The sequence below is a fragment of the Staurois parvus genome, unplaced genomic scaffold (genome assembly GCF_062004578.1).
Source record: "Staurois parvus isolate SC_StPar_1 unplaced genomic scaffold, SC_StPar_1.0 ptg000155l, whole genome shotgun sequence".
NCBI lineage: Eukaryota > Metazoa > Chordata > Amphibia > Anura > Ranidae > Staurois > Staurois parvus.
In genome coordinates, this window is record NW_028317951.1 from 13,523,646 (window position 1) to 13,542,313 (window position 18,668).

The window sequence follows — 18,668 nt, forward strand, 5'->3', positions numbered from 1 at the left end:
TTAATCAGTGCCAGCGCAGAAAACCATCACCTATACCAATCTATACACAGCAAGCGCTTGTAGATGATGATAAATCCATTATGGTGCAATTCTGAAACAGTCTGGCTATTTAAAATATATCAAATGGTGAAAAACAATCAACCTTAAAATGTGAACCTTGAAACCAAACTCCAGGCAGCATATAAAATACCATTAAACAGTAATGTATTCTTTATATAATCATTAAATGCATTTTCAAAATGCAACAAGTGTAAGTATTTAAAACGGTCTTGATATTACGCTATTATAATTTTTACAGGAGAATTAAAAGCGCTCAGTTAACTTTTGGTGGGTGATAAAAACATACAGTTGAGGGGCATTTTTACTCCCCCTAAGCTGCAAAAGCAGCAGATGGGATGTACACATGCTGCAATGCTTTGCTTTGAAGCCACAGCAAAATTATCCCCCCGTCACTGTTGGTGGGCAGTACTGTTTCAGAATGAGACTCATTCAAGCAAATTGGGCTATGTCACATAGCTGCAACATTTACAGAGTTTAAAACAACCAGGGAATAGGCGATATGTCTTCATATGCCTCTGAAAAGAGACCCAACCACTGATCATTTTTCAGAGGCATGCCAGTGACAGCTGCTAGTGTAAATGTAACGAAACTAAGTGGAGTGTTTGGGGGAAGCAGTACAAGGGATTATTTTCTCTCTGTTGCAGTGATAATCTGCTGCCAAATAAATATGCTGGCAGGAGAAGGGAGCAGAGTGATCAATAGGACAAATTCATCAGTCTGCTGCTTCTTTATTGTCCAATTACAGGCTGGGGGCAGGAAGTGACCTAGAAGTGTTACTTAAGAGAGCAGTTGGGTCAACCAACCTGGCTCAGCTGTCTAAAAAGGCTGTGTACATTCCAAGACTAGCCAAATATTTTAGCAGGTAAATAGATACCTACCTAGCAGGTAAATAGATACCTGCTAAAGTACTTCCAATCACTTTTATTTTATTTATTTCAGGTACTTATATAGCGCGTCAATTTACGCAGCGCTTTACATATATATTGTACATTTACATCAGTCCCTACCCCTCAAGGGGTGTACAATATAAGGTCCCCAACTTACATTCATACATACACATAGTAGGGCCAATTTAGACAGGAGCCAATTAACCTACCAGCATGTCTTTGGAGTGTGGGAGGAAACCCACGCAGGCACAGGAAGAACATGCAAACTCTAGGCAGGTGGTGCCGTGGTTGGGATTTGAACCAACGACCCTAGTACTGCCAAGTGGAAGTGCTAACTATTTAGCCACTGTGCTGCCCATAAGCACTGAAGCCAGATGATCAACATGACAGCTAGGAAACCTGGAGATGCTGGCAATGGTCACCTATATATTTTTCATGTAACAAGTTTTCTTTAAAAGATGTCCAAGAAAAGACCCTGTAAGTGCTACTATGCAATCCCACAGTGGGATCACCCTTCATTGCTACAGGTGTAGTTAGTAAATCTCACTGTGCCGCAGTTGAATCTGCTATACACCACCTCCTATCACAGTTTAAGCTGCAGCTTTGCATTTATTATACACAGCTTTTCATTTTAACTAGCAATGTAAAGACAGACTTTCAAATTGAAGTAATACATTTTGATCACATTTCAGAATACAATAACAGGGTTAGATAATGATTTACCCAGTAATTTCCAGTATTTTATTAGTGCATTAAACATTTTCAGGACAACATATTTGATTTTTGTATTTTTTATAACCCCATAGCTGCAGTTTGCAAACAATTCCAGTAGATGGCTCTAAAGGCCAGCTATGCCTTATACTTTCATACATAGCAATATTTTTCTCAATATAGTAAAATAGCTATCTGCAACTTTGACTTTTCAAGTTGTATCTGAATTATTTGGATCAAGCTTTTTAGGGAGCAAACCCACCACATCAAACAAGATAACACTTATTATTGGCAGATTTATTACCAGGCAATGGTAATATCACACTGTTTCACATCTTTTTTTGTGATGCCTGAATAGTTAGATCTTTTTATTGTTTTCTGTTATTTGTTTTGGAATGTTTGGTGGTTATCATAGGTAACTGTTTTGGGTTCCCAAATAGGCCCTTTATGGCTATTATGTTTCTCTCTGCAGTTTTGTATTACCCTGCTGCTGCTAATAATAAAGACCTGTGCATTAAACAAACAAAGCCTTTACATATTGCTTTGTATGTACAATCAAGTGTGTCTTTCTGCAAATTCTGATACAGGAAACAAGCATTGATCATTTGTATCCAATCCCTATATTTTTCATCAGTTTTTCTTTATTCCCTTTTACTATAGCGTTTTTAACATATTCCAAATTAGCAAAACTAGTTAAAGAATCAAGAAGACAACTAGGAGAAATTAATGTGAAAATTGACCATACGTTTAAATATAGGTTTTGCCCTCTTAATCAGCCGTTGCAAAACAGGAGTTGCTAATTTATTAACATTTAACATTTTTTAATTGTCCCTAGCAACCAATCAGCTTTCAACTGGCATTTCTGCAGTCAAGAATTTAGGATTATTATTATTATACAGGATTTATATAGCGCCAACAGTTTGCTCAGCGCTTTAGGATGAAACATGACCTCTCATTGGTTCGTATGCATACACTGTTTAGTCATTATCCCCTAAATATATATTTACTCAATTTGTAAATATAGTTTAGGTTAGTTTTAGTGAATATTTCCAATGCATAGTTGTGTATATGATGATTATGTATAAAATTACCTCTAATACAGGTAAGTAAAAAAAAAGCATCTGATTGGCCAATTGCCCCACTTTTCTATTCCTCTATTTCCTCCTTTAACCTCAAAACTGTTAAACTTATTTTAACTGTGATATAAATGCTACATTTGAGGCAAGATCATAATGTTTTATATTCGATTGAATTAATGTGGAGATAATTTTTACCTTTTAAAAGAGATGTACTATTGGGAGCAGGTCCTGTCAAACTTGACGTACTATAATTTATTTCTGTCATTGAGGGACACCAACTATTTCTAGTTCTGGATCCCCTGATATTATAGACTCCTTTGCCATTCTTTTTCTCAAAATGTACTGCATCAGCAAAGAACTCACGTCATGGTTTAGCAAAACAGGTCCAAACAGCATTTTCAGAAGGTGAGCCTGACAGTGGTCTCCATGGGGTTGATTTACTAAAATTGGTGCACACAGAGTCTGGTGCAGCTGTGCATGGTAGCCAATCAGCTTCTAGGTATTATTGTCGAAGCTTAATTGAACAAGCTGAAATTAGAAGCTGATTGGTTACTATGCACAGCTACACCAGATCGCAAGTCTGTTATGATGGGTTTCCTTCAAATCAGTCAAAAATTCTGCACTCACACTGAATTAAAAGTGAAGCTGTGGGAAAATCTGACACTTTAGAAAAAGATTGAGCACAGATCTAGCAACATCTGGTTTTATCCCTGCAGCACCTATACCGATACTGCATAAGTATAGGCATGCCCAGTGGCATCCCTAGGGTGGTGCGGACCACACCGGGTGACACCATCACAGGGGGTGCAGGAGCAGGATGCCAGCAGAGCTTTTGGTCTCTGTGAAGGTCCTGGACAGTTATTGGGGTGACCCCGGATTCCCAGCACAATGACAGCTGCCCCCCGCTTCCTCTCTGGAGGGGTGACACCACGTGTTACCGCACCGGGTGATATCAACCCTAGGGAAGCCTCCGGGCATGCCCCCATGTAAACCTACCTGCTCTGCGAATAGGTTTCTTAGATGGTGGGCTATGGTTTAACAGCCCCATATTGTCAGCTTTCTATAATGATTTTGGATCACAGATTAAACCCTTTCTACAGGTTTTCTTCTGTCTTGTTTTCTAGCACTAATCAAAGCACTGACAGAATCAGCATACACATATTACTTTATTCAGTTACTGAATCATGAATCAGTTCACGTCCAAGAGCTCTTTTGTAGGTGACAGACTCCCTTCAACAGACAACAGTGGAAAAATGATACAGCATTATCATAAAACTGTCTGGCACACCTTCTATGTTACCAGGTGATAAATGCAAAAATAAACAGCTATTGATCCATCATTTATTCTACATTATAAAATTTTCATAAGTAACACACAAGTTTTTTTTATTTTTGCAAACTCTACTGATCAAAGTTCACATTTATTTATTTAGTTTCATATCTGTCTTAGCCCTGGTTTACACCAGTGAGACTTGTCAAGCGATTTGACAGTTCCGAATCGCATGACAATTCGCACTAATTGAAAAAAAGGTTCCTGCGCTATTTTTTGTGATGTCAGGTGCTCCTTGCATAGACATCTGTGCATGAAGTTGCACAGATGTCCAGCAAGTAACACCTGAAATCACACTGACCAGCGACTTTGAAATCATGCATCTTCAAATGAAAGCCTAATGTTAAAGCTCATGTTCACAAGCTTCAAGCTGTGGTAGATAGACAGATTTAGTCAGACATCAAATTCCTCAATATGAGTTCTGTGTATTTCATAAAACATTATGTTTACAAAGGATCACAACCTAAGAGAATTTTTGTCTCCTAACACATTCTATATAGCAAAAGCTTTGTGGACATCCAACCATACACTTATATAAGCTTACTGGACATCCCAATCCAAAACCATGGACATTATTATGGAGCTGCTTCCCCTAACCCCCATTGCAGCTGTAACAGTCTCCACACTTCTTGGAGAACTTTACACAAGATTGTGGAGAGTTTCTGTGGGAATTTGTGCTCATTCTGCTAGTAATCATCATTCAAATTCCTCTCAAAGGTATTAGGTAAGGTTGATGTCTCTGTGTAGGCCACTTGAGTCCCTCCACACTAAAGTCCTCAAACCATGCCTTTATGGACCTGGCTTTGTGCACAGAGGCTAGAGCATAAATGGCTTACCCCAAACTGTTGGCACAAGGTTGGAAGTGCACAATCTTGTAAAACAGGGTTTCTCAACCAGGGTTCCTCCAGAAGTGGGAGGATAGCTCTTCCAAATGACCACAACTGTAAGGAGCATTCTTACCATTATCACACTAATGTATCATGGAGTTGTAGATATAGTAATTATTAGCAGGGGTTCCCTGACACCGGAAAGTTATTTCAAGGGTTCCTCTGTGTTGAAAAGGTTGAGAAAGGCTGGTCGAAAGTATCTTTGTATGTTTTAGCATTAGCAGTACCTTTCACTGGAAACACCTGAACTCAATCATTTGAAGAGGTGTTCACATATTTTTGACCATATACTGTAGATGTGAAGGTCAGGTATCAAATGTGTTTGCGCAAATTATGTACAGTAGTTTTTTGTATGAGGTCTAAACAGGCTGTGATAACTGTTATTGGCCACCAGCAGAAAACAACTAGGAATCAAACAATGTTTTCTAACCAATTGAACCTCCTGAATATACAACACAAGACTTTCCAGGAGCTCTTCTGTGACTGATTAAACCTCATAAACAGGGAAATTGTTCCTGTTCCAAAATTCTTCAAAACATACACCATTCCCATGTTAATTGTCATTACTTCTTTTATAACACTGGAAAAAGATATTGAGTACTATATATAGTATAAAATGCTAAAGACTGTAGAAGACATACAGGCGTATCAAGGAAAACAAAGTACAAAGCTCAAATTCAAACTGCAGAAAACCAAAGCCATCAAACACTACCAATCATATTCCATTTTCCTGAAGTCAATTCGCTAGAATATGAATTTAGTTTGTTCTGGGTTATCATACTCCCCCACTCTGAATGTGCTTTATTACGTGTTTCTTTATTTCTATAGTTTTAAAATTTGCACTTGAAAATAAAATCAGGTTCTTGTTACATTGTTACAGATTTGTGCTACAAGGATGAGTACTTTCATGTGAACAAAACATTTAAATGGATGAAGAAAGTTCACACTGGAAGCATACTTCCCTTTTAGGAACAATGAACTTCTCTCAACACTTAGCATCACCTCTTTTGGCAGCTTTCACAGGTTCAGCTTATTGGCTTCCTTTCCAGCAGCATGTTGACATTTGAATTGTGACATATTAGAACTTTGCATTGACTTCTCGGAAACAGGCAGGTTCAGAAGACAATACTCCCCAAGACAGTTCAATTTTGCAATACTCCCTTTTCCCTAAACATGATCACTGCTTTAGACTGCTATTAAAGAAATGCCTTTGCCTCCTGCAGAAACTTTGAAGGAGAATAGCACAAAAGAGATATAGGGTTCTTGTATTACACTGTGTGTTGATGATGATTGTGAAAGTGGTGCGTTCTATAACCAAACGGACCAATATTTCAGAAGAAATTATACAAATAACAAATACATTACAGATCTATATGAGATCTGTATTTTAAATCTGTGCTCCTTACTTTAGTCTTGCACAGTTGTACATACATCTGTACTGAAATTGCTTACCTCTGATTTCTTTGCACACTATGAGCTTTTCACAGTGTGCATTAGAGGCTGTAGCAATTCAGATAGAGCCCACCTCATTTCCTGGCTGTTGAATGCGCAGTATCATCTAGTCAGGGGCATATTTACCACAAGGCAAAAAAGGCATTTGCCTAGGGTGGCAGTTTTTTAGGAGGGCAGCACCACCCCCCGGAAGGAGGGACATGGGGACCAGGTGGGATCCGAGAGAGGCTGTGGGCTGCTTGATGTTGTATGCGGAGCCCAACTGTCATTCCTGGGGATGGCCAGAGCTGTGAAGGTGAGTGTCTTTCTTTCTGTCACCGGGAAGGGGGGGTGTTAAAGAAAGGCTCTCTTGGGTTGGGGGGGTGGGGCAGGGGTGTTGTTGGTCACTGTCAGGCTTTCTCCGCAGGGTGGGGAGGTCTGGTGTTGGTTTGTATCTCCACCAAGGAAGGTGGGCGGGGGCATCCAATTTTTGTGTTGCCTAGGGCAGCACAAAACCTAAATACACCACTGCATCTAGTGCTTCAGTGCCCCCCCAGCCTTACTGTCTCTGGACCACCCCTTTCATTCATTGAATCTCAGTTATTTTAATTCTGGACACTCAGTATCACATGTACACCATCATATAATATCAGTATATCAGTATCATATTAAGCTCTGCGTAAACTGTTGGCACTATATAAATTCTGTATATTAATAATATTGTGGGAATTCTTTTTGGTGGGCTGCATCCAAAAGTAGCCTACCTAGAAAAACCCCCTCCTGTAGATTGACATTTACCCTTTAATACATTTTGATATCTGCATAACTCCCAAGAGCTGGCATCAAAGTTGAGGGTTCTAGAGAGGAGTACCTAGGCTACTGGGATATTTTCAGGAAGCTATGTATAGAACTCTGCTGGCCCCTCCCTGCATTGCATAGAGAAGCACATGGAACCAGTGATGACATCACTTGTTTTAAGAAAGGTATATAGTACAATTGGGAAGATTTTGTTTAAAAATATTATTAGCATGTTGGTGAGGTTGGTTAAGGGAGAAGAAAGGGAAGACAAAATATACCCAAATTAAACTTCATCTTTAAGAAATAGAAATAGATTTTATTTGAAGGGAATCTGTTCTTAAGGAAGGAGCACTTGAACATGCAGCAGTTTACTGTTTAGATAAAGTAATCTGTTTCTGTGACCAGGCCAGTGACACAATGTAGGGGGGGGGGCGCTCCTAAGAAATTTACATTCTTGCTGGCCTCTTCTTTTGGAACACACTGAAATTATTATTATTCAGCAATATTTAATATGTATAGACTAACTCTAAAGCTGGCCACATACAGTGTGTGACAGTTTGATACAGCAATTAAACTTTTTATTCCATTTGTTTTTTTTAATCACAAAGGTGTTGTTTGATCGACCACAAGCAGATAGAACCGAAATCCTTTTACATCTAACAAAATTGCCATAGTTTACTTCCTGCTTTTCTTTCAATTCAGTTCTATCTTTCAATAAACTGCATTGAAGCTCTCAATTTATTGCTGCCTTTTGACTTCACAATTAACTGCCTTTTGGAGGTTGATTAAGCTGCTAAGTTCCAGGAAATTACTTGCAATCGTATTTTGATTCCCAGTGGCTTAAAAATCATTTAAAAATTACTGAAAATTGCTGTATACATAGCCAGCTTAAATTGTTGATGCTGAAGGCACGTAAATATGGGTTGGGCCTAGGCACTGAGTGGCTGTATAATTGCATACCCAATGTAAACAAAGGATGTGCCGAGAGTGCACGCCCTGCATGTTCCAGGCACATTTACTGGCCCCTCACGGAAAGGTCCCAATCGCTACTTTCCGATGGGAGCTTTCCGATCATGTGGCACATGACCCTGAACCTTGCCTCCCGGTGTCCTAAACCCCTTAAAGGGTCAGGAGGGACCAAGAGGTTAAAGTGATTGTAAAGTGATTAAAGTGATTTTTTAAAATAATAAACAAGGTATAGTTTCTTGCTGTGTGCAATGGTATTGCACAGAGCGTCCCTAAACATCCTTTTCTGGGGTTTTCTGGGTCCAGAAAACCTCCAGACTCTTCCACTTCTTAGTGCGCCACCATAGGAAGTTGCTTTGGGGCGCACCAGCGGGCTTGCTCCTGAGCTGGGCTGTGTGACACTATCTCTGCTCACAGGATATGATTGACAGCAGCAAGAGCCAATGGTGATGCTGCTTCCCTGTCCAGTGAGAAAAGAATGAGACCAGCGACACTGCAGATGGGCACAGTGCTGGATCAAAATAGGAGGTAAGTATAAGGAGGGCTGAGGGCAAGGTTCATCCACTGGAACATTTTTACCTTAATGCAGGGAATGCATTTTAGGGTAAAATTGTTCTGCCTTTAGAACCACTTTAAAAGTGGTCAAAAGTGAGCAGATCTATCACAGCGGCCAATGTGCAATGAGAGATCTGCTATTCTCTCAGTAATACAGAGACCCACTGTGATCTTCTCCCTGTCTCATGATCAGGAAATAATTATTAGTTTTACAATAATCATCCAATATGCTCTGAAGTGCTCTATGTATAATCTCTTTACAGCATGATCATTGCAGCTTATAACTATTTAATGAATTATTGGCAAGTGCAGGCCAAAGCCAGGACAACAGCTCCCATCTGTCTGTACTTTCTGGTATTATATCATAGGTGAGCAAACTGATCTGCAGATAATGGAAACTGACCAGATTTATGAGTCTGGTGGTCCTTATTGGTGGATTGTGATTCTCTGACTCCCATAATCTGGTTTGGTTTCAAGAGCAGATTGCATGGCAAAACATTGATCCTGGCCTTTGCAAATCCTAACAATGATCTTTTCTAATTTCATCCATTTTGGTCTATTAAATATTTTAAAAAAATAATTTTGCTATATCTATTTTATGCAAGCAAATACATCTTTTGATTTTTTTCAGAAATCTTGTGAGCATCCTGTGCCCTCTGTGTACAAGGAGGGGTTTTAGGGGTGAGGAGGGGATGGTAGATGAGGAGGGGGCTGTGTTCTTGTAATCCATCAAAAATGATGTAGGCAGGGCTGACAACACATTCGGAGTTCAGAGCCAATGTGCCAACACTGTGTTGTCATGTCAAAGAGGAACATAAGAGCACAATATTTATGGCACACCAAGAGTTATTTTCCTGTACTTGCAGCATTTGAAAAAAAGATAAAACAATGGAAATGTGCATGGATTGCAGAGATATGTGAATGATGTTTTGTTAAATTTTGTCATGATGTATACTTATATTATATTTTACTGGTCATGGCCTTGCTCTTCTTCTACTTTGTTTAATCAATAAAGATAAGCCCAATTGTTCTGTAATTATAATGAATGCATATTTCAGAAAATGAAATACATAGGTCGATATAGCAAAGGTTGGCATGTACCGAAAATATTTAGGTGACTAGGAAGGGAAAATTCAATCAAGAAGAGAAAAGCAAATACATCATGCTGGCACCTTTATTCCATTTAGGAGTCTCAAGATGCTGGTAAAAGTCAAATATCATACAGACTAGCAGAAGCAGACCACTGTCCTAATGTAGTGATCTGCTTTCATTCTCACCAAATGCTGACTCTGTTTTTGTTTTAATAAAAAAAAATTTTCCTCTTTATACCCAATGTCATTTTTATGAAATGAAGTAATTGTATGGCGTGTTCCAAGGCAAATCCGAAATATACAAAATGTACTTTGTTGGTTTCTCTGTAACAAAAATGTTCGCCATAAAACCTGTCAAATGATACCAACAATGAATCTAATCAATAATAAATGTACTGTGTTTATTCTAGTCTATCGTTATAATTACAGTATTTTTGCCGGGTAATCTTTGGTTTTGGGTGGAATACACTCTCTTCCTTTCATACAAATAGTTGTGTGGGAGGGGCTTTGACAACCTCTAATGAGTCTTGTGAGAGCTAAAAAAAGTGATTCTCTGGCCTGACAACTCAGGCAGGTCATGGATAATATTTAATCAAAGCTGAACACAAATTGTAATTAATCGTTAAAAGTTTTTCAGCTACGAATGAAGTAAACTTTCAGGGTTGTAGTGCAGACTAAAACAATGTAAAAAACAAAATTACTTTTAAAACTTCGAGACTCCATTGCATAGCAATCAGCTGTTGAACTCTAAGGTTTTTTAAAGACCTATAAAGAATACTGAGACACTGCAGAAGACGCTTTTACTTTTCAATTAAAGTGGTTGTAAAGGCTGAAGGTATTTTTTACCTTTATGCATTCTATGCATGAAGGTAAAAAAAAATCTGTGCTGCTTCTCCCACAGCCCCCACAGCCCCCCACCCAATACCTATCTGAGCCTCCTATCAATCCATCAATGTGCACAGGAGCCTTGGCTGTCCTGGGTTGCTCTCTCCTAATTGGCTGAGACACAGCAGTGGGAGCCATTGGCGCTATCAATCACAGCCAGTGAGGAGAGAGTGGGGGTGGGGCTGAGTAGCAGCTCTATGTGTCTTACGGATGCAGGGAGCAGGACTCGGGAGCGAGCACACACCAATGTCCCCATAGCAAAGTGGGGTCAAGGAGGAGGAGACAGGAGTGCAGAAGACCCGAGAAGAAGAGGATCGGGGCTGCTCTGTGCAAAACCATTATACAGAGCAGGTAAGTATCACATGTTTTGTTATTATTTTTTAAGAAAAAACGAAGCTTTAATATCACTTTAATACTGTTGTCAGAGGTTTTGTCACTTTTTATTTGAAATTCCAACTCCTACAAGAAGCAGCTTATTATCTGTGTAGTAGCTGCATGGAGTGTATTCAATATGGCAGCTCCCAGTTTATATGTAGTAATACAGGATAACTATAATCCAGAGATTGGTATACTCAGCAAGAGTTTTTTAACTCTGTCTAATTAGTAAACTGTTGCATGTTTGAGCATTCCATTATAAACAAATATCTGACTTTATTGCAGAAAGCTGGATAGAGTATGCAGCTCCTGATTCTGCAGATTTAGGGTCCATGCACACTGGGGGCAGAAAAAGAAGTGGCTTAAAAATGCTCATAGTGGCTTGTTAATGAGAGTTTATGGGCATTTTCTTTTATAAGCTTTTTTTTCCAAAGGATTTCTCTCTGCTCATTTTTCAGTCTACACTTGAAAATGCTCCTAAAAGCCACATTTATGCATGTTTAAGCATTTTTCTGCCCCAAAGTTCTCAAAAACACGATTCTGAAGGGGTTTTTTTCTGCCTCTAAATGCTCCTCTGAAAACATGCCTGTAAACTCCCTAATATGCATGGACACATAGGCTAACATAGAGCTGCTTCTACAGGCTGAAGAAAACCATGCAAAAAGCCTGTATAAGCAGCGTGTTTTATGCCCTGTGTACATGGACCCTTTGGTTGTGTCCACCAGGAATTTAGCAATAAATTGCCATAATAGTCTGAATATAAAGAGAATACACACTTGCTACTGCTAATAATTAAACTCCTGCATGTCAAACTGATTAAAATGATGAAAGCATGTTAGTGACTGTAAAAACAAAGGTCATTGAATCCACTTATAGTTGTTACACTAACCCTGTCGTGAATCCTTAGGAATCTTTCACTGCCAGAGATTCCTATAATAATACAATACCCTAAATATACAAATAGGGGTCTGGATGGACTTTTGTCTTTTTTCAGCCAGACATATGCAGGCCATAGACGGTTTGTTTATTGGCCGATTTTTTCGTCCGAAAAACAAAACATTGTTCGTTCTTTAAACCGATGTTGCCACCAATGATTGCGAAAATCGGCCATTTTTACCGAATTTGCCAGCATGACTGATAAACAAAATGAAGAGAAACCGCGAAAATAGGCCGATACCATTGCCCCACTAACAGTGCGAAAATCAGCCGATTCTGAAAAAGTAGCCGATAAACGGACCGTCTATGGCCTGCATAACTATGTAACTATGATTTACTAAAACTGGAGAGTGCAAAATCTGGTGCAGCTGTAGCCAATCAGCTTCTAACTTCAGCTTGTTCAATTAAGCTTTGACGATGAAACCTGGAAGCTGATTGGTTTCTAGGCAGAGATGCACCAGATTTTGCATTCTCCAGTTTTAGTAAATCAAACCCACAGTGTCACTGTAAGGGCTCATGTACACTGCAGCTGATAAACTCACATTTAGGAGCTGTTCAGCATTTTTTCAGCAGCCCCTGAACTCACCCTAATGTTTTCCTATGTGTCCATGTACACATAGTCATTTACAGTCGTTTACAGGCAGTTGAGTTTACAGTTGTTTTTTTGAATGCAGAAAACTTGCGTTCAGCAATAGATTTTATCAGCGTTTTAAATGCAAAACACTTGTAAACACATGTAAACGCAGCCAAATGTGGCTAACCGCCAGGAGCGGACTGACAACTCATGGGGCCCCCGGGCAATAGGGGATCATGGGGCTCCTGTGTCCTTGCCCAAACTCAAAAAAGCCTATGAAAAAGGTACCGTCGGCATCTCATGGGGCCCCCTACTGACCCCGGGCCCTTGGGCAGCGCCTGAGTTTCCAAATGGTCAGTCCGCCCCTGCTAACCGCGTTTATAGGTGTTTGCATTGGAAACTTTTTTTTAACTCTTCCATTTCCAAATGCTGCCCACAGCCTTTTGTCATTATGAAACATGCATGCAAAGCGGTTTCCCGGTACTCAAATGGACCTAGCACACCATACTTTGGGGTTTTGCATGAAGAAAAATATGTTAGACAGTGCTGCAATAATTTATGCACAGAAATGAGCTGGAACACATCCAAACATCACAAAAAAAGAAAAAAAGACAGCTAATCTCAACAAATACTGCTCTCTCTGCTTCTGCTCTCTCTATTTCTCTCAAAATATCTGAAATAGTTAATTTGTTACTGTTTTTCAGGGCATTTTGGAAGGTCTCCTGAGGTTATCTTTAAAAAACCCTTCTAAATGCAAACGCTCATAAACGTGCATAAACACGGTATGCAAACTTGACTAAACAGACGTTTTTTAACCTACGTTTTCCAGTAGTCAGTTTCCATCGTTCAGAAATGTCCCGTGTACATGGGGCCTAAGCATGGATGCAGGCAGTTTGTAGATGCGGACATATCAAAAGGTTCATAAAAGACCTACACTTTGTCATAATCAAATACTTCGAAGCATTCTATTTGTATTCTCAAATCTATAGGGCTTGTTATTACAAACAGGACAATGCAAAAGAAGAACTCATTACCTTTCTGCATGTTATGCCAAAATGAAAGTTTACACTGGGCCTGCAATCAAAAACCTGACACATTCCCAAAACAACATCAATACCTTAACATTGAAAGGCAAGGTTTATAGTTCTAGTCCAACTACAGCCAAGAAATGAAAAAAAAATAAAAAGCAGTTAAACTATTTTCTTTCCAAACACGTACTATTTATTTAAGACTAGAGCAAACAGATTTCCAGAGACATCTTCTTTAATCCGGCACATTTGATAAGATGGCCTGTGCTGAATCCATTTTACACTTTACAATTAAGACATAAAAAAGTGCAATGGGTACTTGGTGACATGTGAAGCTGTTGGCGCCCCAGTGATGTCATAGTCAACTCTCTAAAATAGGAGGGACTTTTTACATGCTGCTGTAATGTTTGTCAGATTTCACTTTTAATTTGCCAGCCAGTTTGCTAGAGGAAGAAATGCACTTTTCTGAGACATAAATTAAGTGCTGTTCTACCAGAAGGCCAGCAAAAGAAGAGCAAAAGTGTTTAAAAAGCAGCAGTACATGAGTGCTGAACTTCATGCACCATAAATTATGTTCACATAAATACGTTTTTATGCAGCCCTGTTACACGGGCCTTTATTTATTATTTGCCGTGGATAAAATAACCTCTTCGCTGCCAATAGGAACTAGGGCAGACGTTTCTGTCAGTGGCTTGTTTGAGGAAGCAACAACTTCACATTTTCTTTTTTTTTTTTTAATGCGTATACAGTTATTTTGATGGCTTTCCAAAACATACTAGCCTAAATTTACCGCCTTAAAAAATTTACACTTGAACCTATCAGATTAAATCCCACACAGGCACCAAAGCAGACACCATCAATTATGGTCCACGCTAGCTGGGCCAGAATGATTAACTTTTGAACCTGGTGAGGCGGACTGTGATGTGCAGTGTTATATGTTCACTGTCTGGTCATACACAGATCATTTCGTTTTGGATTAATAGACTCCATTGCCATTACTAAAAATGACACCGGCGTGAGTTATGAATGACCTTTGACCTATTCAGGAAGTTGTAATAATTGAACTAATAAAGGAAAACGTTCCTTTCAGTGTTGCACCAACAAATTTCCAGGCTGCAGCCAGAAGTTTTCTTTGAAGCGAAATGTTGATTTTTGACATGCTTGAGTGCAAAGTATTGCATGCTCCCTGTACAATACAGCTTTATTTATGGGCCATAAAACAAGGCCGGGTATAAGTGCAATGTAAAGCAGCCTTAAAGGACAAGCAGGAATGATCGTACTGACTGTGGCACTCTATGGGACACGACAGGCTCTGGAACAAAACTCACATCCCAGTGCTTCACAGCAGGATTTTATCTGTCCCAAGATACATGGAAATATGCGCTTGTGTTTGTCTTTTTTACCCTACAACGGCATCCAAGATTCCTGTTGTGAAACAGATGACCATTAAGCTCCAGCAATTCTATGCTATATAAAAATAGCTGCATTCTCCAGCAGAGTGCGGGCTGCTATGAAATCTTCAGCTTCCACTAGTGAAAGGGTCATGTACTGGTGCAAGCATTGAGACTAATGCACACAAACAATACAAAACAAACTGTACCCTGCATAACAAATACTAGAGAATAAGGTGCTACCTTCAAAAAAACTTGAAAACGTTCCACTTCCTTCCCTTATGTTTAAAGAAAACTGAAATCATTTAACAAACTTGTGATTTATTAAATGAACTTTTTGTAGGTTAGCTGTGTTCACCGGAAACACATAGTCAAGCTAAGAGGACAAGAATAAAATATATACTTGATTAGGTGTTTGAAAGTTTACCGGAAGAGTAAAAAAATCATCTTATTGGTAAAGCATTTTCTGACTTTTTTTTTTACTGTTTTGTTTTATTTTCTAGTCGTGGAATTGTTCCTAATATTAAAATTACAGCTTAATATAAAAAGAGGAAAACAATTACAGCATACCACAATACTTAGCAAAATGTATAATAAATGAAAATCAAATGGTAAAACATACTGCTAGCCATGAGCTGGTAAAGCTTGCAAACTACCTTCAAAAATAAAAACCATTAAAAATAGTTAAAATGTTTATGGCCGATCTACAAAAAGGACGTACGCTTCATACCAAGTACCCTAGACAAGTTAATTATTTTTTTTTTTTGCTTTTCCTGGTTGGTGTTTGAATTAAACACAGTTTAAAAGAGTGGGGAAAATGTGCATTTCTAATAAACAAGCTTGGTTTGTGATTCCTTTGTATATTCTCAAACAGCCTTTATCTTTTACAATGTCTTATATTTGTATAAAATTTTTTTTTTTTTTTTTTTACTCTAAATAGTGTATTTTACATTCTTTTAGACAATTAAGCCTAGAAGACCCATGAACAATTAAATATGGGTACAGGACATTTTCATTAAGTGCTGCTTGGGTTTGATACTTTCAGACACTGATTTATTGTACCTGTATTGCTCTCTAGGTAATCGTTACAGTTTTAAAGAGTGGACGTGAGATCTAAGCGAAGCGATAGAAAGCAGGTCACCTTAGTGTTAACAACGCAGGAATGCAGGGGTTAAATTGGGGACCTGAAAGGTGCCAGCACCACCTCATTCATATGGGGCTTCTGTGGAAACATGCAACATTCTCACCTGTACAGAAAACAGAGTAACCTTCAAAATAAATCCTTCTAAGGGGTCGAAAAAGTATGCTGCAACTGCATGATGGCTGTTTTATGGCAAACTATGGTTGAGCTTACAAAATAAAGATATCAAGAGCACCACAGTGGACATGATACACCACATTTTTTTAAAGAACAGTGCTTTAGCTAAAGCTCCTGAGAAGTGGTTTGAGGGAACTTAAATTATTTTTCCAGAACAATAATTAAAATGCAAATAAGCAAGACAAAGAGGCCTGCAATTTACATGGGGGAGTCAGCATGTGTTTCTGAATATAAAGTTTTAGTACAAAAACAAAACTTGAGAAACGCTGGGAAGTAATGATGTCACTTTAATTCATATTTTGAAACACAATAATCTCCAAAGTGGACATGCTTAATGAGATTTCTAATAGTATGGAATTGAAAGAAATCACACATAACAGCAGTTGTGAGCCTTTTCCTCTATAGACACACTGAGCATAATTGTGCTAGCTTGACATAAAGACACTGCAGGGGTTAAGGTCAAATATTTCAAGGATAGATGAAACAGGATGCTCATGTATTGTAAAGACATGAACAGCTTTGTCCTAAAACAATCTAGATTACTAGTTTCCTGATAGCAGAAATTATTTTATGCTATACTTCCAGTGATTCCAACTTTCTAAAGTTTCTGGGAAAAAGAAGCCACCTGTGCATTTGTAGAATAGACCCAAGAATGGGCTAAGGCTGGAAATACACTATACACTTTTCATACAAATTTCTGTCCAATTTCTGCCTATTTTCTTTTAGATTTACCTTCAACTATGTACTGCAAGGGCCTGCCTAATTAGATACAATTGAAAGTGTTGTTTAGGTTTGACCTCGTATTATATGGTTTTTGGTAAATCTAAAACAAAATTCTCAAGAAAATTGTATAATGTATGGCCAGCATTAGGCTGGCTATACACTATACAATTTTCTGTCCGATTTCTGCCCATTTTCCTTTAGATTTAGCTTCAATAATGTACTGCAAGGGCCTGTGTAATTGGATACAATTGAAAGTGTTGTTTAGGTATGACCTCATATTATATGGTATATAGCAAAATTCTCAAAAAAATGGTATAACGTATGTCCAGTCTTAGGCTGGCCATACATTATACATTTTCTAGAGGAATTTGGTTTAGATTTACCAAAAAACCTATAATATAAGGTCAAACCTAAACAACACTTTCAATTGTATCCAATTAGGTGGGCCCTTGCACTACATAGTTGAAGGTAAATCTAAAGAAAATTGGGCAGAAATTTGACAGAAAATTGTATAGTTTACTCTGTATCAAACTGACGTCTCTGCCTATGTATGCAACATCAGAAATATTTTAATTTGAACTTAAAGGGATCTGTTCCAATAACAAGGACATGCAGTAGTTCATTCATTATATAAAGCAACTATTTTTGCTTAGTCTGTCAACGTATAGATTATGCAGTACAGTGTATTGTTATTTAGTACAACACAACACAGAATTTACTCTGGGTGTACCCATATTAAATCATAATTACAATTATCTAACTCAGAGCAATGCTGAAAGCTTCTGTAAAGGTTTCTGCAAAAGGGTCACAATTTTAAATAAATGGTATCCATGCCTTGATTTTCCACTGCTTACTATCTGGCAATGGTAGCATAAATTTAAAAAGAAAAAGCAATAGTGTCTGTCTGTTTTGCAAAGCTGTGATCATGCCTTACACGACCGAATCAATTTAAAACAAGTCACGCATTATAATTTAAAAATGGCTGAAACATCTAGAAACTTTAGAATAAAGAAAATGCTCTACATTTACTTCAGACATTTCCCACTCTGAGATATAATAAACTGAACACCCTAGTGATGGCATATATATAAATAGTATGGCTATTTTTTGTTCAAGCAACAATCTTCAATTGAAATCATATGTGAATACAAATTGGCCTCCAAAAATGGCCAACTAAAAATAATTATCATGCATAAATGGTGAAGAGTTTAACACTCTGATGTTATAACAACCTGTGGCCACAATTTTACAAGCATATTTGGCATGGGATCATGTGAGAAGACAAATTACTGCAGTTAATGTGGAGCTCTCAGACACTATGCAATCATTAGGGCCAGAATATTAAGTCATGTATACACTGGGATATACTGTTCAATTAACAGTTTAGGTCAAATCGTACAGTCAAGATTTTGTTGAAAGCGTTGCATGAAAATAAATAGCACCATTAACAATTTTGTTTGTTGAATGGGCTGCATGACATCACTCGGCCTAGCTTTATGAAGAAATAAAGCAAAAGAAAAAAAAAAATCACTAAAATATAACATCTGCTCTTGGAACTGTAATCCTATGAAAGCATTATTTCCAATTAAGAAACAATAAATTTGATGCAGATATTTGTTATGAGACTTTGATTAAACAGTGTT

General features: G+C 38.2%; 1 protein-coding gene across 2 annotated transcripts in view; it reads right to left on the bottom strand.

Moving 5' to 3' along the window:
• The window catches only part of MECOM (MDS1 and EVI1 complex locus), a 72,693-nt gene that overhangs the window by 46,462 nt on the left and 7,563 nt on the right, over positions 1–18,668 (bottom strand). The window lies entirely within an intron of this gene.